The 23,252-nt window shown below is 35.9% G+C and overlaps 1 long non-coding RNA gene across 3 annotated transcripts in view; it reads left to right on the top strand.

Moving 5' to 3' along the window:
- LOC136034076 (uncharacterized) overlaps nt 1-23,252 on the top strand; it is a 136,190-nt gene that overhangs the window by 78,090 nt on the left and 34,848 nt on the right. For 2 of the 3 annotated variants that reach the window (XR_010619108.1, XR_010619107.1), the window contains exons 4-5: nt 4,278-4,397; nt 10,459-10,572. This is a non-coding gene — a long non-coding RNA (uncharacterized LOC136034076). The remainder of the gene's footprint in view (nt 1-4,277; nt 4,398-10,458; nt 10,573-23,252) is intronic. The other variant, XR_010619109.1, reaches the window with a different exon arrangement.

The following is a 23,252-nucleotide window of genomic DNA, read 5'->3' as shown; positions in this document are numbered from 1 at the left end:
GTGTTCCTTATAATGAATTAAATAAAAAAACAAGTTCGTTTAACTGCAAGGAAGAAGCGACATTAAAGCTCAGAACGAACAGAAATTATTCGAAATATAAAAGGGGTTGACCCCTCCTCCACGCCTGGCTCTTTACGCTAAAGTTTGACCCTTTCTCACAACTTAAAAAAAAACAATTGAAAAATTTAATATAAAGAGCGAGGCGTTGAGGAGGGGTCAACCCCTTTTATATACGGAAAAATTTCTGTTCGTTTGGAGTTTTAATGTCGCTTCTTACTTGCAGTTAAAAAAGCTTGTTTTTTATTTAATTTCTGATCGTTTTTCAATTAATGCATGTTTTGATTTTGGCTCAAAGCACATGAATATCTTTTTTTTGGGGGGGGAGGCTATATGGCTTTCTTATAGTTTTGATCGGTCGATTTTGATAAAAAAAAAGGGGGTGAGCGAGGAGGCATGGTTGCCCTCCAATTTTTGGTTGCTTAAAAATCCAACTAGATTTTATTTTATTTTTTTACGAACGTTTTTGTTAGTAATAAACATACGTACCTTACGAATCAACTTACGTAACAAACTTCTATATTTGTGTATTTTTATTTCGTATATGAAGGAGTTCTTCCCCTCGTCAATAGCTCGTTCTTTACACTAAAGCTTGAATTTTGTCTCAAATCTTTAAGAATGACCCCTGAATCACAAAGACCTTAGAATAAATAGTTGAAATTACTAAAAATATATTAGCGTAGAGAGCAAGGTATTGTGGAGGAGACGAACCCCCTTATATACGTAAAATTTTATGTTCGTTTTAAGTTTTAATGCTGCTCATTACTTCGAGTTGAAAAAATTATTTATTTTCTTATTGTTTTTTTTTTTTTATAAGAAATGCTGGAAAATCCTGTGCCCCCTTCATGAAAAATTTGCTTCCCTCATGAAAACTTCCTTCATGGAAAGATCCTCCTATGTAACCTCCTCCCCGCGATCCACCCCCACCCCAACGCGAAAAAGTTCCCCTGAAAACGTCTGTACAATTCATAATTAACAATTACTATATGTAAGCAATGGTCAAAGATTGTAAATTGCAGCCCCTCCTCCGGGGACTAGGGGATTAAGTCATCCCCAAAGACATAGTTATTAGGTTTTCGACTAAGCTGAACAGAATAGCTATCTCAAAACTTTATCCGGTGACTTTGGGAAAAAATGTGCATGGGAGGGGGCCTAAGTGCCCTCCAATTTTTTTGATCACTTAAAAAGGGCACTAGAACTTTCAATTTCCGTCAGAATAAGCCCTCTTGTGACATTGTAGGACAACTGTGCCGATACCATCACCCCTGGGGAAAAAAACAACAACAAAATAAACAAACACACATCCGTGATCTGTCTTCTGGCAAAAAATACAAAATTCCGTATTTTTATTGATAGGTTCTCTAATACGCTGAATCTGATGGTGTGATTTTTATGAATATTCTATGACTTTTAGGGGGTATTTTCCCCTATTTTCCAAATGAGATAGATTTTCTCAGGCTCGTAACTTTTAATAGTTAAGACTAAACCTGATGTAACATATATATTTAAAATCAGCATTAAAATGCGATTCTTTTGATGTAACTATTTGTATCAAAACTTAGTTTTTTAGAGTTTCGGTTACTATTAAGCCGGGTCGCTCCTTACTGCAGTTCGTTTCCACGAACTGTTTGACAACTACCAAATAGAGCACATCACCTTAGGAACTACAGCTGTAAAATTACAGCGATCTGAATAACAATTTTAAATTGGTTTCTAATTTTGGTCTAAATTGGTTTCTCTTATACAAATCTGTGGTGTATGTTTTGCTCTTTTTTGTTTATCACATTTTTAAAACCCAAAACTGACTTAAAAAAAGGAATAAATTCTCACGATGTTTTCTCAAAACATTCTCTATGATCCCAGAATGTTATCATACATTATAAATGTAATTCAAATTCCACGAATAACCATCAGAAAATTAAGAGATATCTATGAGTTTCTAAATGGTCTTTTGACATGACAATCTAATGACTTGACATGACAAGACATAACAATTCTAAATGGTCTTTTGACCATGACAATGATATCGATGACGCTTAGCATATAAGTATAATTTTCTACAAAGTATGGCAAGTTCAGTTCTCAGTAAAACTCTAGTTCTAGAACCAACCTTTAGCTTAAAGAGCGGTGCGTTGGGGAGGGGATAGCCCCTTTCATATACGGAATAATTTCTGTTCATTTTAAGTTATAATTTCGCTCCATATAATTCAGTTAAAAAACTTGTTTTTTTTTATTCAAACAGCATAAAAATCGAATTCGTTTGACGTATCTAGTTTTATCAAAATCTCTTCTTTTAGAGTTTTGGTTACTATTGGCCCGAGTCGCTCCTTACTTACAGCTTGTTACCAGGAATTGTTTGAAATTTTACATGGGTTGAAACTTTGCCAAAGTTTATATACAAATTTTGTTTTAAATTTCATGTAATTTTTCATTTAATTGTTCATGTACGATAAGCTATACCTTACCTATCTGCAGCTCTGGAAGAAAATACAGTCCAATCAGACCAAACTAAACCCTTTATGAAAAAGTAAAAAAAAAAACAAGTTTTTTTAACGGAAAGTAAGGAGCGACATTAAAACTTAGAACGAACAGAAATTACTTCGTATATGAAAGAGGCTGCTTCCTCATCAACGCTCCCCTCTTTACGCTAAAGTTTGACCCTTTGTCTTAACTCTACTTTTTAAAATAGTAAAAAACTTTAGCGTAAAGAGCGGGGCGTTGATGAGGAAACAGCCTCTTTCATATACGAAGTAATTTCTGTTCGTTTTAAGTTTTAATGCCGCTCCTTACTTTCCGTTAAAAAAACTTGTTTTTTAAATTTAATTTCTGAACGTTTTTTGAATCAATGCATGTTTTTGATATTGGCTCTCCGCAGATGAATAATTAAAATGAAATTTGCATATTTATTTGTTTGGCTAAATGGCTTTCTCATAGTTTTTATCGAATGATTTTGAGAAAAAAGGAGCGGGGGAGGAGGCCTAGTTGCCCTCCAATTTTTTGGTTACTTAAAAAGGCAACTAGAACTTTTAATTTCTTACGAATTGTTTTTATTAGTAATAGATATACGTAACTTACAAATTAGCTTACGTAGCGATCTTCTGTATTCTCATGTTTTTATTACGTATATGGAGGGGGTTCACCCCTCATCAGTACCTCGCTCTTTACATTAAAGCTTAAATTTTGTCCAAATTTCTTAAGAATGATCCCTGAATCACAAAAGCCGCAGAATAAATAGTTGAAATTACTAAAATACTTTAGTGTAAAGAGCGGGGTATTAGGAGGAGGTAAGCCCATCATATGCGTAATAATTTCTGTTCGTTTTAAGCTTTAATGCTTCTCTTTACATTCAGTTGAAAAAAACTTTTTCATATTTATGTTTTCATTGTTTTTTTTCTTAATAATGCTGAAAATCCTGCACTCCCTTCATGAAAATTTTCTTCCCCCATGACAAATTCCTCCAAGAAAAGTTCCCCCAACATATCTCCCTCTTCTCAACCCCCCAACCTAAAAATCCCCCTGAAAACGTCTGTACACTTCCAAATAACCTTTACTATATGTAAGCACTGGTCAATGTTTGTAACTTGTAGCCCCTCCCACGGGGGCTGTGGGGGACTAAGGCGCCCCCAAAGACATAGTTATAAGGTCTTTCGACTACGGTGAATAAAACGGCTATCTCAGAATTTTGATCCGGTGACTTTGGTAAAATAATTGGCGTGGGAGGGGGCCTAGGTGCCATCCAATTTTTTTGGTCTCTTAAAAAGGGCACCATAACTTTTCATTTCCGTTAGAATGAGTCCTCTTTCAAGATTCTATGACCACTTGGTCGATACGATCGCCCCTCGGAAAAAAAAAAACAAGTAAACACGCATCCCTGATCTGTATTCTGGCAAAAAAAAATGCGAAATTCTACTTTTCAAACAGTTCGTGGTAACAAACTGTAGTAAGGAGTGACCCGGCTCAATAGTAAACGAAACTCTAGAAAACGAAATTTCGATGCTAAAAGATATATCAAAAGAATCTGATTTTTATGCTGATTTCAAATATATAAGTTTTATCAAATTTAGTCTTTGTCATCAAAAGTTACGAGCCTGAGAAAATTTGCCTTATTTTAGAAAATAGGGGGAAACACCCCCTAAAAGTCATCGAATTGTAACGAAAATCACACCTTCGCATTCAGTTTTTTTTTTTTTATTATTATTTTTTTCTCTTTTTTTTCCCAGGGGTCATCGTATCGACCAAGTGGTCCTAGATTGTTTCAAGAGGGGAAGCGAAACATTTGGAAACTGGATGTGTATTTTGGAAAAAAATGTCACTGTTCACCAAAATAGTACTTTTTCTCGGTAATTTTTTTTTAGCATCCAGGTTTTGCCAGAAATGTCGTAAGTAAAGGATTTTCTCCAAACTAAGGGATTACATATCTTTATGAGTTTTGTAATTTCATGCTAAGTTATTTGGATGTATTTTTGCCGCTTTCATTATATTTGATGTTTACTGGCCGCTTTCAAAGAGGTTTAAAAATCTTCTTTTGGCCAATAATACAATGGGTAAAAAAGAATAAACGCTAGTTTTTGAGACTTCTAGGTGGAGACAATTTAGCAAAAAAATGACACATTTCTGGATGCTCTGGGGACTCATGCATGGACCAGAATTTGACTATCCTACTGATGCCTAGTCGACAATATTGCGTGTCACTGAAACATTTTTTTTCGCAATCAGCAGACGATTCCTAATAAAAACGGAACTTACTGCGTTATCTAGTTGATGCTATAAGGCTTGATCCGCAAACTGTAGAGTAGTTTTTTAAGATAGTGGAAGGGCTCAAAACCTATGATTTTGGGCTTTAGAACTTAACAAGTTGATTAACTGTCTCAAAAATTACATTTTCTGCCACTTTGAAAAAAGATGTTTTGTAGCAGATTGTGACAGAAGTCACCACTTTGGCGTGGCCCCGTCTCTTTTGTTAGATGCTAAGGCCATCGTAGGTGATGATGTATCAAAAAGCTACTGCAGAATTCATATCCTTATCAGCTGATGATTTATGAATAAACATGGGATTCACTGCGGCACTCACGTCATATTTAGTGCTGTTTTTCAAGAAGGAGGGCTCAAAACCCCCTGTCTCGAGTTTTAGCCCATGAAAAACCGATTGGCTGTATTATAATTCGTTACTTTCGGCTACTATGGTCTTTAGTTTCCCCTTTATTACGTTATAGTTATTACTGCATCAATGATTTACTTACTTTTTAACAGTTAATTAATGCCATATTTGAATGGTCGAAGTTATTTAAAAGCCTCTTTTACCTAGAATGAAACCTAAGCTGGGTGTCAACCTTATGAAAATAAGAAAAATGAGAGAAGTGCTTACCAAATAGAGTAAAACTTGAAAAACAGTAAGAAGAAAAATAAGAGAAGGGATCACCAAAAAAGTAAAATTTAGAAAAAGAGTAAAAAGAAAAATAAGACAAGGGATTACCAAAAAAAGAGTAAAATTTAGAAAAAGAATTAAAAAAAAAATAACAGAAGGAATCTCCAAAAAGAGTAAAATTTATAAATAGAGTAAAACAAAAAATAAGCGAAGAGATTACTGTAAAGAATAAAATTTAGGAAAAGAGTAAATAGGAAAATAAGAGAAGGGATCACCAAAAAGAGTCAAATTTAGAAAAAAATAAAAAGAAGAAAAAGAGAAGGGATCACCAAAAAGAGTCAAATTTAGGAAAAAATAAAAATATGAGAAGGGATTACCAAGAAGAGTAAAATTTAGAAAAAGAATAAAAAGAAAGTAAGATAAGGGATCACAAAAAAAAAGTAAAATTTAGAAAAAGATTAAAATGATAACTAAGAGAAGGGATTACCGAAAAGATCAAAATTTAAAAAAAGAGTAAAAATAAAAATAAAAAGGGACTACCAGACAGAGTAAAATTTATAAAAAGAGTAAAAAGAAAAATAAGAGAAGGGATTACCAAAAAGAGTAAAATTTAATAAAGACTGAAAAAAATGAGACAAGAGATTACCATAAAGAGTAAAATTAAGAAAAAGAGCAAAAATAAAATAAGAGAAGGGATTACCAAAAAGAATAAAATTAAGAAAAAAGAGTAGAAAGAAAAATAAGAGAAAGGATTACCAAAAGACTAAAATTTACAAGAAGAGTAAAGAGGAAAATAGGAGAAGGGATTACCAAAAAGAGTAAAATTCAGAAAAAGACTAAAAAGAAAAATAAGAAAAGGGATGACGAAAAATAGTAAAATTTTATACCAGTTTAATTAACTGCCTTTGAAAGTTTTTTTTTTGTTTTTTTTTTTATATTTTTATGCGTTTTTATTTATTTCATTCTTGGTTTAATTCAATTTTCTTGGTCTTTAGTCAAATAAATATCAATTTTGTTTTCTGTTTGTGAGTGAAGATAGGTAGTTTGCCAAAAAGCGTACTTGTTGGTAATATAGCTATGAGCAAACGAAAGATAACCTTTCTCGGGAGAATTTATGATTAAAAGATTTAAAAGAAATGGGAACTTTATAAGAGGGGTAAAGAATGAAGCTCTGAACTGAATGGTATGACGATTGAGCTTGTATAGCTACACTGACCTTAAGTGGCTTAGTGCTATGTTGCAAAGTTTTCCATTTTCAATTTTTTTTTCTTATCAAAATTTATCTTAAGCAATGTTTAGTTTGTTTATATAGGTTACGATTTTCTGATTGTTTTGTTATAAAATCAAAAAATTCCACACAATTAATTTTAAACAATCATCATGCAAAAAATGTAGAAGCAAAACAAACTCTAGCTTTCAAAACTGCCTTAACAAATCTTCATGAAAATTTACAATTTATATGTTGAGCCCTCCCGCCAAAAAATGTGTCCAAAAGAAATAAACTTTCTTAAGCCATTACGCAATATACACCCCAGGTAATCGAGAAATAAATTCAAATTCTAGTTTATACTCCGTGCAAAAAGGTACTATAAATGTCCAAAGGAAATTTCTTGTATTTTGATAAAGTATTCTGATAAACTAAGTCCGCCGGATGTAAATTATCTAGCTCTGTTTTTGCAGCTCTGACCCTACAAAACTAGTAAAATATAAGGAAGTTATCCATCAGTCGTTGAAGCCTCCTTCTACCTATAAAACTGTTTATAATCTCATAAGCTTTGGGCTTATGGGCAACCCTTCCGTGTATTTCCCGAAATAAATTGGATATCGATCCATATTCTATCTAGATCTTATCCTTCGAGACATCCCCTCTTCTCGATTTTGTTCCTATTTACAATCGAATTGCTTATCCCCGGGAGAACCACAACTGGATAAAATCACGGAGGAAATAGAGATAATGTTGTTTGAAGGGTGGGCAAAAATGATTTTCTTTCTCAATAACTAAAGGCAATAATTTTAACAGTTACGGTTCTTGCTAGTTTGTTGGTAAATTGGATTATTTTTCTAAGCTTATCATGGGTCTCTGCCTTTACATTACGTCAGTACACTAAAAAATAACAGGGCTGAGTTTCTTCTCTTGGCTACTGCAGAAGATAAGATTTATTGCAAAAAGCCTGCGGGACATAGCACCCCAGAATATATTTTACAAACAGAAACATTTTAACCATCAAATACCAATCATACTAAAAATTCAAATCCGAAGAACCGCAACAAACTATCCCCTCAACATGATTCCCTACGTTTCATCCCTAAACAAAGAAACATACACAACTGTTTAATACCTAATGCGTTCCTCTTAGCCATCCGCTCAATTAACAAGCACTCCCTCCCAAACACTCGTCCAAAACATTCATGCCTCAACTCAGACAGCTCTTCACACTCGGATACAAAATGAAATAAATTCTCATTCACACATCCACGCAAAGGTCAAAATTGAGGGCCAGCCACCAGCCTAAACATTCCCGTAAATTTCGTTCTTTCGCCTAATTCCAAACCATCCCCTCTTACCAATAACGAAAAAATACACAGTGACAAAAAGCATTTTCTATTCTGGTTGGACCGGTCTCTAAGGCTGAGTAAATTAAATAAAAGGCCAAAAAAGTTTCACTGAAGAGTAATTTTGACACCCAGTGATAAAACTTGGCCTTAGAGCAGGGTTGCCAATTGCCGATGCCTAAAAAGAGTGCAAATCAAGGCCAAAAAAAGTGATTTTCACTCAACAAAAGTGCAAGTAAAATAATTTGCACATTTCCCCTCTGGGGGTAAAAAGGAGCATCCCACTCGGAAAGTGTGCAAGTTCGCAACTCTGTAACCTCGGATGAATTACACTTCCGACGAAGTTGCCAACTACTGATGTTTAAAGCGGGTGAAAACGACGCCCAAAAAGTACGATTTTCACTTACCTCACCCTGTGAGGCAAAAAATTGCATTTCAAGAGAAAAGTGTGCAAGTTCGCAACTCTGTAACCTTGGGTGAAATACACTTCTGATGAAGTTGCCAAATACTGACGTTTAAAGCGAGTAAAAAACGACGCCCAAAAAGTGTGATTTTCACTTGCCTCACCCTGGGAGGCAAAAAAGAGTGCATTTCAAGAGAAAAGTGTGCAAGTTCGCAACTCTGTAACCTCGGATTACACTTCCGACGAAGTTGCCAACTACTGATGTTTAAAGCGAGTGAAAACGACGCCCAAAAAGTACGATTTTCACTTACCTCACCCTGTGAGGCAAAAAAAGTGCATTTCAAGAGAAAAGTCTAATTTCCACTTCCCCTAGCTCATAGGTATGGCCCTAAACTATATACACAATTTGATGACTTTGTTACTATATATAAAATAAAATGTATTCTTACTAATTCGTATTACTAATGAGTTTTTAATGACAAATAATGAAAAGGACTACATTTGAGAATGAAAGGGGGAGGAAGCGGGGGCACACCTTCATTCTAAGTGCTTGATATATTTGGGAAAAGGGTTGGATGAAGATTTGAATGGTTATATTTGCTGGTTGTTTTATTTTGCTGGCTGTTCTATATGCTATTTTGAAATTTTAACTAAAAAAAAAAAAAAAAAAAATAAAAAATAAATAAAATGCCGTTTATTAGCTGACTCTGCTGTTCCTCTCTTGTTTTATTTTTATGTGTTCCGGATTTTATTAATGTTGGCATTATATCCTAATCGCGCAACAGTCACACCTGTTATTAAAACAAATTATATTATTAGTAAAGACTAGTAAAGACTATACAACTAGTAAAGTTGTTGTAAGTAATATAGACGAGTCCCCCCCCCCTTTATGGCGCTTTACTGATACGAGTGAAGCAAGTGTAGTTGATAAATAATTGTAAGTGGTCTACTTAAAAATTACCTTTTAAAACATTTGAACAGGAAACATTAGTATTTAAAGCAAATTAAAAATTTTAACTGTTCAATTATTGATTTGTGAAATTAATGCCATATTCTGAAATTAAATTGTAAGATTTTGAAGAATTGTTGTTAAATTATTATTATTTAAACTATTACTATTTAAAAACCTGAATTGTTAGACTAAATGAAATTTTCTTCTGAGCTTTCAGAAAAGTTGGCTTTTTAAAATACCAAAGCCATATTATTTTATTGATTCAGGATTTCACTATTTCATTTTAAGATTTGATTTGTTATGTTTAATATTTAGCAGATTCAGTACATCAGTTATTCATAATTAATTTCTGAGACCGCACTGGCTAATCATGACAAAACACAAAATCGCAAAGAAAAGAAGAACGAGGACAACAAACAATCAGTGAAAAAATATAAAATTATGCAAGTATTTCGGTCAAGACCTCCGCTTGACCGTCCTCAGTGTAGAATAAACTGATCAAGATATAACAAAATAAAAACAAACCTTAAAACAAAACACAAAACTAAAATATAATGACCCTTTCTCAGTAACGGTGAAAGGGTGACTGAATAAAAAACACAAGTCTAAATGATATTTCGCAATTTCATCTTACTTACACCACTCTTAAAGGCTAATCGCTTTCCAGGTTTTCACTGGCTGTTTATTGTCCTCGTTCTTCTTTTCTTTTGCGATTTCGTGTTTTTTCATTCATTCATTTCAGGATCTGTTTCACTAGATTAAGTATTTGGTATATTCATTCCATTTCAGAATTTCATTCATTAGGTTTATCCTTTAGCCGGTTTAGGATTTTATTATTTCATTTTAGAATTTCATTCATATAATTTATTATTTTGAAGATTCAGGGTTTAATTATTTTATGTCAGGATTTCATTCATTAGATTCATTCTTTAGCAGATTTAGTATTTCGGTATTTTATTTCAGCATTTCATTCGTTTGATTCAATATTTAGCAGATTTGGGATTGTATTGTTACATTTCAAGGTTTTATTCATTGGGCTTATTATTTCTTAAGTTCATGTTTTATCTATTTCATTTCATAACCATTCATTTGATTCAATGTTTTGCATATTCTATTTTTTCATTTCAGGTTTTCTGGATTCTATTTACCAGATTCATTATTTAGCAGATTCAGGAAAAACATCATTTATAATGTGCCTGTTTTCGTAGTGGAGAGAGATGATTATCCATGCAAGTACATCTGGTAAATAAAGAATCACAGATTAATCTGTGTCTCAATTACTATATGTATGTTCCACACACATGATTTTTCCAATTTCCAGACAATATTTCCCACACATTCTGCTTGATACGTTTCATGATAAGCATTAATAAATACGTCAAAATCGTTTCATGACCAGGACAAATTTTAGTGTCGATAAAATTAGTTTCCCAATTTACGACACGAGCCTTTTTAAAATGAGCCCAGATTTAACCGGAAAATAAGTTTTAAATTTTCTTTTTCGTCACAGGAGGGTATAACGACGTTATTTTCATTCAGCCACGCGCTCGGACGTTGTTCATCGTAGCAGAGCGATAAAGTCTCCAACTGGGATTAAACCGATGGGAAAAGACACCCCTAATAAGCTTTGACTGTTTTAGAGGTTGTAGAATGTGTATCAGGGTGGGAAATCTTTCCTCTAAGCCTTTCGTTTGTTTCCTGATATAACTCTGATGCTGTCAAAAGACTATTCAACAGTTGTGAATGGGTGACAAAATGGCACGTGTTAAAGATTCCATGGTGTATTTTTGGACTTAGGGAACACATATCTGATTTTAAATTTGATAAGATTTTGAACTAAATTATTCTTCCATTTAATATAAGAAGTGAAAAGGACTACAGGAAAATAAGGAGGTATCAGGAGCGTACAGTTTATATTGCGGGAGGATAAGTTTCAAGAGAGGGGAATATTTTTTTTTTAAACGGAAGCTTCCGATCTTCATTTTAATTAGTATATAGGGAACTAAGAGGAGATAATAAAAAAATGAATAAGAAAATGGGCTATTTGCCCATTACTATTTGCCCTCACTATTTGCGTCTTCAGCATAGCGTTAAAATTTATTCATGGATAGCAAGCCTGAACTTATTATTATGAGTCGCAGCATTTACACAATTTTGTGTTTAAGAATTGTATTTGAGCAGAAGAAACACGTAAATGAACCAATATGAGGAAACAAGGCAGTCATTTTTAACCTTCTGGTAAGCTCTTTTTTATAACTTGATGTCTGCACTTGATGTAAAAAAATGTAATACCTTTGAGAGGTGAAGAGGCAGAATTATTAAAGCAAAAAAAAAATGACTCAGTCTCTAGGGAAAGTGGGTACTTTTATGAAATTAAATAAAAAACAAGTTTTTTTAAATGAAAGTAAAGATCAACATTAAAACTTAAAATGAACAGAAATTACTCCGTATATGAAAGGGGCTTTTCCTCCTCAATGCCTCGCTTTGACTCTTCCTCTTAACTCTACTTTGACTCTTTCTCTTAACTCTAATTTTTAAAACAGTAAGAAACTTTAGCGTAAAGAGCGGGACGTTGATGAGGAAGTAGCCCCTTTCATATACGAAGTAATTTCTGTTCGTTTTAAATTTTAATGTCGCTCCTTGCTTTCAGTTAAAAAAAACTTGTTTTTTTTATTTAATATTTGTTTGGAACCAGCATAAAAAACCAGTTCTGTTGATTTATGAATCAAACAGTTCGTGGTAACGGACTGTATTACAGAAATTACTCTGTATATGAAAGGGGCTGTTCCCTCCTCAACGCCCGCTCTTTACGCTAAATTTTTTAATTGTTTTAAAAAGTAGATTTGAGAGAAAGAGTCAAACTTTAGCGCAAAGAGTGGGGCTTTGAGGAAGGAACAGCCCCTTTCATATACGGAGTAATTTTTGTTCGTTTTAAGTTTTAATAACGCTCCTTACTTTCAATTAAAAAAAAAACTTGTTTTTTATTATTTAAGTGTCTTCAGGACTCAATTTTTAGAGTCTTTGTTATCATTGACCGTCTTTACAGTTTGTTACCAACAGTTTCTTTCATAAGATTTTTTTGTGATAAAATTCTTTATTTGAACTTGTGCAATTGGTTCAGTGAATTTGAGCACTGGAAAAATAGGGTTAATTTGACAGCTGGATCTTGAGTTTAAATTTAGCTTTTGTTTTGCTGTTTTCTAATTGTTTTTAAACGTCTAAAGATATAAGTGCCCTTAAAATTGTGAAAATCTTGGCAAAGCCCCACTTTAGGGGCTTTTGACATCTTGAAAAATGGTTAATCTATAAAATTTGAATGAAGCTTCCTCGAATGATATCAGGACCTAAAATATTCCCTTCGAAGTTGTGTCTAAGTTTCTCCCTCGGTTCCTTCGGCAGTATATTTCAAAGCTAAGGAAAGTGGATAAAGACATGCCTACAAGAGTTTTGATCTTAGAGAATAATAATAATTTCCACAATATCGACTCTAGTCTGATTTTCTTTTACTCTAGGTTTTACACATAATGTATAGTAAATACGCAACGGTGTATAATAATTAAATATCCAGTATATGAAGTGGATTAACCTCTTTGCCAGGAGTTCTCAACGTTTGAGACTTTGCTGAGTTTTGTTGTATTTTGCATATAAAATTAGTTACTCTATTTAAAAGATTTTGTTTTACAGATGTATTTAAAAATAAACTTTTTCCTATGCATGGGCATCCTAATATATATTCCCCTGCATCCACCAACCATTGTTATTCTGGTGTCTGGCCCCCCTGAAAATTTTCTGTGAGTGCCAATGACCTAAAAGGGTCATTATTGACTTCTTGTATGTTACTACGAACGGTTTCTCTCCAAAGACTCTCTTAAATCTGAGTGAGGCTACCACTCCACTTTTTATGGCACTTGGTAAGCCCCATGTGACATATCCTTACCTTACCTTAGATCCTCCAGAGCCAGGGTGGCTCCTAGGGCGTCTACGAAACCTCGCCAGACATCTCGGAGCTGAGCTGCAGCCGTGACGTCCTCCCACTGTGGTTGAAGAGACAACTCCGCATTTCTCAGGTCTCGGTCGTACTGTCGTCGTAAGGTGTGTCTTGGTCGACCTCTTTTTCGCCTCCCCTCGGGACGCCAATCATATACTGTATTCGGGAGTCGATCCTCTGGCATACGGAGGACGTGGCCAAGGTATGTCCATCTCCTACGTTTCAGAAGGTCAGTAACTAATGGCTGACCGGTTTGTCGGCGAACTTCTATGTTGGTGACCATTTCCTGCCACGATATGTTCAGGATTCTCCTAAGGCACATTTTTTCAAAGGCTAGGACACGTTTCTCTAGCTGGGTGTTTAGTTTCCAGCATTCACTAGCATAGAGGAGGATGGACATCACATTGCTATTCAGGAGGCGGAGCTTCAAGCGCATAGAGTATTTACTACTACGCCCGACTGGTTTCAACTTGCTAAAAGCCGATGTCGCTTGTCCAATTTTCCTCTTGATTTCGTTGGCTATTTCACCATCATATTCGATCCAACTCCCGAGATATTTAAATTCCTTGACCTGCTAAATAGTTTTATTTTTGTATTTTAATATGAGTGGGGAGTCAGATGTGGCCATACTCTTTGTTTTACTGACATTTACTGCAAGCCCCATTTTCTCGGCCTTTTCGTCTATGGCGTCGAGTAGCAGCTGCAGTCGCAGTTTCGCTTCTTCAAGAAGAACAACGTCATCTGCGAAGTCCAGATCAGAGATCTGTCGGCTGCTAATCTTCACTCCAATGCCTGAAGACTGCCGTAGAATATAGTCCATTACAATAACAAACAGAAACGGGGATAGGACACACCCTTGTTTGACACCAGACATTATCTTGAAGAAACGCGTGTCCCCATTTTCTGTGCGTACACAGCATTCACTATCCTCATATAGTGCAATTATCATTTTGACTAGTTTATCAGGTACTCCGTAATATTTCAAAATCTTCCATAAAGTGTCTCGGTCAACAGAATCAAACGCCTTTTCAAAATCAATGAAGAGCAGGTACAGCTTTTTGTTCCATTCTCTGGACTCTTCCACCATCAGTCTAAGAATGAAAATAAGATCAGAGCAAGACCTACCAGGTCGGAACCCATGTTGCTCTTCCCTAAGATGTGAGTCTAGGGCTGCTCTTAGGCGTTGTAGTATTACTGAGGCTAGTATTTTACTAGGCACAGACGTCAAATTGAAGCCCTCCAATTGTCACAAATTTGTGCATCGCCTTTCTTGAAGAGTTTGACCAGTATACCTCTGGTCCAATCTTTTGGGACTTTTTCGTTGTTCCAGATGGCCACTAGAAGAGCAGTCCATACGAATATGCAGGCTCGAAGGGACGCTTTCAGCATCTCTGCCGTGATCCCATCGACTCCAGGTGCACGTCCATTTTTCAGCTTTTTCACAGCTGTCGTCACTTCTTACGTGCTGTGTGGGTCAGCACTTACGTCAATTTGTAAAAATGGCGTATCCGGTACTGTTTCTGGATCATCAGGTCTGGGCCTATTTAAGACTTTCTCGAAATGTGAGGCCCATCTCTCGTCAGCTTTCTGTGGATCCGAAATAACGTCTCCATTTTCATCTTTTACAAGGGATGTACGATTTGTTTTCTTTCCAACTATCTCGTTTGTTAGTCGATAAACCATTTTTGAGTCTTCTGCAAGCGCTGCTTTTCTCAAATGGCAATTCTTTTGTCTTTCCTGGCACTTCTTTTCACCGCTTTATCCTCTTCTTTGCAGCGGAGCTGTAATTGGGCTTTTTGCTCTGGGCTCGACGTATTCAAGATAAGCGTTCGGGTCTCCTTGCGTTTACTGATGTATTTCTAGGTGTCATTCGATATCCATTCTTCTTTCTTTCTTTTCTTGAAGCCAAGGTTGGCCTTCGCAACGTCATGGTACACACTCTTGACTGAGGTTCATGTATTCTCAACATCAAAGTCATTGGTTTCGTCGAGCACATTTAACGCTTCAAATCCGTTATGTAGAGATATGCAGAAGTTTTTGCGGATGTCAGGATCTTTCAGCTTATCGGTGTCAAATTGTTTATGTGTTGCAGTGTTAGTTTTCCGCTTCTGAACTTTCAGTTTGATTTTCACTTCGGCTATCATCAGGATGTGATCTGAATTAACATCCGCTCCTCGAAAACCCCTCACGTCACATAGGCTACTTCTCCAACGTCTTGACATGAGGAAATGGTCGATTTGATTCTTCGTTCGGCCGTCGGGGGACACCCATGTGTACTTGTGAATCGTTTTATGGTCGAACATACTACCACCTATTATCAAATCGTTGCTTAGTGCATAATCGATTAGGAGTGTGCCATTCTCATTTATCTCTCCCATGCCATGTGGGCCCAGAACTTCAGGGCAGTACTGGCGGTCTGCACCAACTTTAGCATTTAGATCAACAACCACGCACAGTACATCATGCCTGGGAATGTGTTTGGTGACCGAGTGTAGCATGTTATAGAAAGCATCTTTCTCCTCTTCATCAGCTTCGTTAGTTGGAGCGTAGCATGCGATGATGGTCATTTTTGTGTGATTTGATACGAAGCGAGCTGTCATTATACGTTCGTTAACTGTATTCCAGTTTTTCATTGCTTTGTGTGCAAGTGGCGACATCAGAAGTCCTACACCAGCGCGGTGGACGGAAGGGTGACCACTAAATGCCATGACATATCCATCACCGAACTTCTCTAATCCATTTCCAGTCCACCTTATTTCACTGAGAACGAGTATATCGATGAGGTATTGTCTCATCTCTTTAAGAACTTGCTCTGTCTTGGATATCTGGTTCATCGTTCTCACGTTCCAAAAACCCATCTTTAGATTCTGTTTCGCAGTCAAAAATCGGTTCCGGGGGCATGCAGGGGTCGTTATCTGGGGAGGTGATGTATCCGAGGCTGTTGTAGACATTTCAGTTGCAGTTGTTTTTCCCCTGAGGGTTGCCCCTCAAGGTCCCGGGCGTGGGTTGCAAGCCCACAGCCCAAGTGACATATAGCGATCGCAAATTCTGTCGATCTGTCTGTCTGTCTGTCCCAGTTTTGCTAGTTTAGGCACTTCCAGATAAGCTAGGACGATGAAATTTGGCAGGCGTATCAGGTACCAGATCAGATTAAATTAAAAATAATCATTTTCACGATTCAACCACCTGGAGGAGGGGAATGGGGATACGGTTAATTCGGAAAAATTGGGAAAAAATGAGGTGTTTTAACTTACAAACGGGTGATCAGATGTTAATGAAATTAGATATTTAGAAGGATATCGTGTCTCAGAGCTTTTATTTAAATCCCGACAGGATCTGGTGACATTGGGGGAGCTGGAGGGGGAAACCTAAAATCTTGGAAAACGCTTAGAGTGGAGGGATCGGGATGAAACTTGGTGAGAAAAATAAGCACAAGTCCTAGATACGTGATTGATATAGCTAAAACGGATTAGCTCTTTTTTGGAAAGTTGAGGAGGGGCGGAGATAATTCTGAAAAATTAGAAAAACGAGGTATTTTTAACTTGTGAATGATTGATCGGATCCTAATGAAATTCCATATTTGGAAGGACCTCGTAACTAAGCTCCTTTTTTTTAAATCATGACCAGATCTAGTGTCATTGGGGAAGGGATCGGAAATCTTCGAGAACACTTAGAGTGGAGAGATCAGGATGAAACTTGGTGGGAAGAATAAGCACGAGTCCTAGATACGTGACTGAAATAATCGTACAGGATCCGCTCTATTTGTGGGATTTGGGGGGGGGGCAATTCAGAAAAATTGGAAAAAATGAGGTATTTGTAGAACAGGTGATCAGATCTTATTGAAATTTGAATTTTAGAAGGATCTTGTGCTTCAGAGCTCTTATTTTAAATCCTGACCATATCAGGTGACATTGGGGGGAGTTGGAGGGGGAACCCGGAAATCTTGGAATACATGATAATTGTGGTATCTTTATCTTACAAATGGGTGATCGGATCTTAATGAAACTTGATATATAGAATGATCTTATGTCTCAGATGGTTTATTTTCAATCCGAATCTGATCCAGGGACATAGGGGATTGGAGGGGGGGAAACAGAAATCTTGGAAACCGGAAATCTTAAAAATGGCTTAGAGGGGAGTGATCGGGATGAAACTTGATGGAAAGAGTAAGCACAATTTCAAGATACATAATTGACGTAATTTGAACGGATCCGCTCTCTTTGGGAGAGTTGGGGGATTTCTAGTGCTTTGGCGAGTTCGGTGCTTCTGGACGTGCTAGGACGATGAAGATTGGTAGGTGTTTCAGGGACCTGCATAAATTAACTTGATAACAGTCGTTTCCCCGATTTGACCATCTATGGGGCTGGAGGGAGAAGAAAAATTGTAAAAAAAGGGCATTTTTAACTTAAGAATGGGTGGTCGGATCTTAATAAAATTATATATTTAGATGGACCTCGTGTCTCAGAGCTCTTATTTTATATCCCGACCGTATCTGGTGATGTTGGAAGAGCTGGAGGGGGAAACGGGAAATCTTGGAAAACGCTTCGAGTGGAGAGGTCGGGATGAAACTTGGTTGGAAGAATAATTCTAGGTCTTAGATACGTAATTGACATAACTGGACTGAATCCGCTCTCTTTGGAGGATTTGGGGGGGGGGGGTAAATTCGGAAAAATTGGAAAAATTAAGGTATTTTTAACTTACGAACGGGTGATCGGATCTTAATGAAATTTCATATTTTGAAGGAAACTCATTTTTCAGACCTCTTATTTTAAATCCCAATCAGATCTGGTGCCATTGGGGGGAGTTGGAGGGAGAAACCGGAAATCTTGGAAAACACTCAGAGTGGAGAGATCGGGATGAAACTTGGTGGGTAGAATAAGAAAATGTCATCGATACGTGATTGACGTAACCAGAATGGATCCCCTATCCTTGGGGGTGTTAGGCGGGTCCAGTGCTTTGGCGATTTCGGTGTCTCTGGACGTGTTAGGACGATGAAAATCGGAAGGCAAGTCAGGGACCTGCACAAATTGACTTGGTGAGGCCGTTTTCCCGGATTCAATCATCGGGAGGGGGCTGAAGGGAGAGGAAAAATTAGAAAAAAATGAGGTACTTTTAACTTACGAGCGGGTGACCGGATCTTAAGGAATTTTTATATTTTGAAGGACCTTGTATCTCGGAGCTCTTATTTTAAATCCCGACCGGCATTAAGCTTTTGATTTTCCTTTTAGATAATTTATTCTTAGAATTTTGCTAGAGCTCGTGCCATACGAGCTCTTGGCTCTTCCAACCGCGTCACAAGTGCCATATGAGCTCTTAGCTCTTGTTATTCTCTGTTTCCATATCCCTTTTGAATATTCGTATCACATTGATTCAAAAATGAAATTAGTCTCTGGAAAACTACATCCCTCCAAATTTTGTCAGGAGAGAGGAAGAGGACCTGAAATATCATAAATGAGTTGTAGAATAATTATTACTGTGGTTTTTAAAGTGAATTATTTTAGAAGATCTGTTTTCTAAAAATGCGTTTTCAAAAATGCTTATGAACAGAAAAAGGAGAAAAAATCCAATTTAAAACTTTTTAAAACAAAGCTTCTGATAGCACTGATCCGACATGAAAAATATGGTGGCATCTTCCAACTTTTGTGAGGCGAAAAATGTGATTGTGATCTTGTATGCTTCAAAAACGATGTCTCTGCACGGCGTAAAGCTCATATTACCGGCTTAGCCCAAAAACACTCTGGGCAAAACAGAGAGGTTATTACTCTCTTATTACTGCCCCCTCCCGAAATTCTTCTATATTCATCTTAAGTATCTTGAGAGGCTAGAACATTTGGTTATAAAAAGGGTCTTTTTTTAGACTCGAGGCATAACTCTGCTCTACCCACGCGAAAAAATAGCACATCATTATGCATCATTGTACACAATTTTATCAATATACTTGTTGTTGATCTTGTGTAGACTATGCACATTTTTTGAAACGAATGTGCCATCATGCCGCATTACAACCTTTTAAATTGGAAAGATTTATATAAATTATTCCATACCTCTCAATCGGCTGGTTGTCTCAAAATTTTACTTGATGCACCATTGCGCCAGGATACACCATTTGTGCCAAAATTATAGTTGTATGCTACAAGAGGCTGAAAACGCCTCTTTGCCATGGGCTTCAACTAAAGGAAATTTATGGGAGTGTGTGGGTGTGTTTTTTTTCAAATCTAGGGGCTATTTTTATTAGTGTATTTCAGTAAAAAAAAAGAATTAATTAATTTTACTACTTTTTTCCTATTTAAAGAGGGCTGCCTGGCTCTATTTTGTGACCATTGGTTTGATAACTTGATCGCTGGCAAAAAAAAAAAAAAAAATAGAAAAAAAACCTGTCCATCCCGGAAATATTTTTCATATTCTTGTAAAAAAAGGATTGGGACTTCTGCAATAGGGCTCTCTAATATAGGCCTATGGAAATTGATGGCGTGATATTTATCAAGATCTGTTCCTGTTTTTTGATGTTTTAACCTTTTTTCTAAAATAGGTCAAACATTCTCAGGTTTTATGGCACTTGGTAGGCTATTTACCAAGTGTCATATAGCGATCGAAAATTCTGTCGGTCTGTCAGTCTCTCTGTCCCGATTTTGCTAGTTTAGGCACTTGCAGATAAGCTAGGACAATGAAATTTGGCAGGCGTATTAGGAACCAGAATAGATTGAATTAGAAATAGTCAATCATCGATTCGATCATCTGGGAAGGAGCAGCGAGACGATTAACTCGGTAAAACTAGAAAAATGAGGTTTTTTAACTTACGAATGGATGACCGGATCTTAATGAAATTTGATATTTAGAAAGATATTGTGTCTCATAGCTCTCATTTTAATTCAAAACCAGATCTGATGACATTAGGGGGAGTTGGAGGGGGAACCTAAAATCTTGGAAAACGCTTAGTGTGGAGGGAACGGGATGAAATTTGGTGGGAAAAATAACCGCAAGTCCTAAATACGTGATTGACATAACCGGAACGGATCCGCTCTCTTTGGGGGAGCTGAGGGGGTTAATTCTAAAAATTAGAAAAAAATGAGGTATTTTTAACTTACGAAAGATTGATCGGATAAAAATGAAGTTTCATATTTAGAAGGACCTCTCAACTCAGATCTCTTATTTTAAATACCGACCAGATACAGTGTCATAGAGGGGATTTTGGGGGACCGAAAATCTTGGAAAACGCTTAGAGTGGACAGATCAGGATGAAACTTGGTGGGAACAATAAGCACAAGTCCAAGATACGTGACTGACATAACCGGACCAGATCCACTCTCTTTCGGGTGATTAGATCTTAATGAAATTTAATATCTAGAAGGGTCTTGTGCTTCAGAGCTCTTATTTAAAATCCCAACCAGACCCGGTGACATTGGGGGGAGTTGGAGGAGGAAACAGGAAACCTTGGAAAACGTGAAAATTGAGGTTACTCTATCTTACGAATGGGTGATCGGATCTTAATGAAACTTGATATATAGAAAGATATTTTGTCTCAGATGCTTTATTTTCAATTTGAATCGGATCCGGGGACACAGGGGGTTGGAGGGGAAACAGAAATCTTGGAAACCGGGAATCTTGGAAAACACTTAGAGTGGAGAGATCGGGGTGAAACTTGGTGTGTAGATTAAGCAAATTTGTTTGGTGCTTCTGGACGTGCTAGGACGATGAAAATTGGTAGGCGTGTCAGGACCTGGACAAATTGACTTGATTGAGTCCTTTTCCCCGATTCGACCATCTGGAAGGCTTGAGGGAGAGGAAAAATTAGAAAAAGTGGGGACTTTTTAACTTACGAGTGGGCGATCGGATCTTAACGAATTTTGATATTTCGAAGGACCTCGTGTCTCAGAGCTCTTATTTTAAATCTCGACCGGCATTAAGCCTCTTATTTTCCTTTTAGATCAATCTATGGATTCTTAGAATTTTGCTAGAGCTCATGCCATATGAGCTCTTTGCTCTTGACTCTTCCGACCTCGTCAGAAGTGCCATATGAGCTCTTAGCTCTTGTTAAATAATGGCGAGTAAATTGTAACTTCATGAATTTTACAAATTTAAAATCACCGTAGAATCGAATGTTTTAATAAATATGATTTTATCAAAACTTCTTTTTTTCTAAAGTTTTTGTTTCTATTAGCACCATTTATGGAACTATTTATTTACTCCTATTTATGTATATCAATTTATTACTATTCATGACTATTTTTTTATTTAGCTGTATATCTATTTTTAATAGACTCCATCTACCTTTAAAAACTAATATGTGACTAATGTGCTATTAACGTTTTGAAGATTCGATATTGTTTATTGTTTTGGAATTATTCCTCAATAATATTTTGGCCTTTTAGAGCCAAAATTATTGCTTTGCAGCAAAAAACACGCCTAGAAAATGCTACTTAGCTGTGGCATTATCTGTTTTGTAGCTTAGAAAAACCACTGAAATTATTAATTTCCTATATAAATGGCTTTCTACCAATTTACTTGGATCTCTGATTTGATATAATCAGATTTTTAAAGAAAAAAAGAAAAAATCTGCAGTTAAAACATTCTTTTTGTAAAAAAAACTATATTTCAAATATTCGTAGCTAGATCTCGAAACCTCCGTTTCAGGGTTTTATTAAGTGCTGAATTTGATGGTTTCATTTTTTTAATGAACATTCCTCTTCTCGGGGGTATTTTAAATCTGAATTGAATTTAACTTGTTAAGTTTAACATATTTAGGAGTTTTTAATATCAATCTAATAGATCTGACAATACACAATTGATTGATAATACAATTTAATACTTTCGTAGAGCCTCTGGAACTTTGCACTCTCAAACCTCCTAATTTTAAAGATGCGTGGAAATTTCTGTGAAATAGCTTTTATGTTTCTAAATTTGAAAATTCCAGGTAATAAGAACTATGAGAGAAAATGCACAATTCTGAAGAAAAATCTAAATAAAAAAAGATTATCCATTCTGGAAGAAATAGTAACTGAATGCTGATTGGCTTAGGCTACTTGTAAGCATAATTACATAAAGTAAAAACTTAAAAAGATACAGAAAACACAAAAAAATTCTTTCATTATTTTATTATTAATGCATATTTCCTTTTACAAGAAATACGTTTGTTTTACCTCCAAGATAGGTTAAACAATTTTCTACTGTGATTATTAATAGTGTCTAATCGGACTATTGTGACTCCATTATGTAACTTTAGATAGATAGATAGATAAGTGTATTTCAAATAACCTTGGACCATATGCACACAAAATATACATAAATAATAAACAAGCAAGGAAATTAAACAACAGTACAAATTACAAACACGCGTAAAAACAGAATACAACGCGAAAATACCTAATCTAACAGCAAAAGAAATTAATCATATAAGCTTTTTATTCTTAGTAAGGATTTATCTATACACGCTCTCACTCGAAATATTGTGGTTGAGTTACTATTTTGCAGAATACCCAAATTAATCCTATGCAAATAAATTTCCCGTAAATCCAAGAGCACCGGGCATTTCCGAATAAAATGATCCAAGTCTTCATCCTCATCTTTACAAAGGGGAAAAACATACCGCCCTATTTTATTTTCTCTTTTTTTTTTTTTTTACTTGAAAAATCTCCAGTAAGCCACTCTCCTTTTGATCAAAAAGCATTGCTTGGAGAAGGTCTAAAATAAACAACAATGTAAAAAATATCCTGTACCTGGGAATGCTGATCCGACAAATTTACTGAATTTTTTGTGTTAGAGGGGACTAAGGTCTGAAAAAAAAAACTTTCCTGAATTTGCCATTAATTTTTTTCTGATCTTGCTCTTACAAAAATATCCGACCATTGGGTTGAAACCCAAATTTTTATTTAGTGTGAATTGTTCATTACTCGTTTTTTTGGAAAAAAAAACATATTGAAACAGTAATATATTTCAA

The sequence above is a fragment of the Artemia franciscana genome, chromosome 12 (genome assembly GCF_032884065.1).
Source record: "Artemia franciscana chromosome 12, ASM3288406v1, whole genome shotgun sequence".
NCBI lineage: Eukaryota > Metazoa > Arthropoda > Branchiopoda > Anostraca > Artemiidae > Artemia > Artemia franciscana.
Note: the sequence above shows the minus strand (reverse complement) of the source record. Positions and strands in the feature narration are given on the sequence as shown.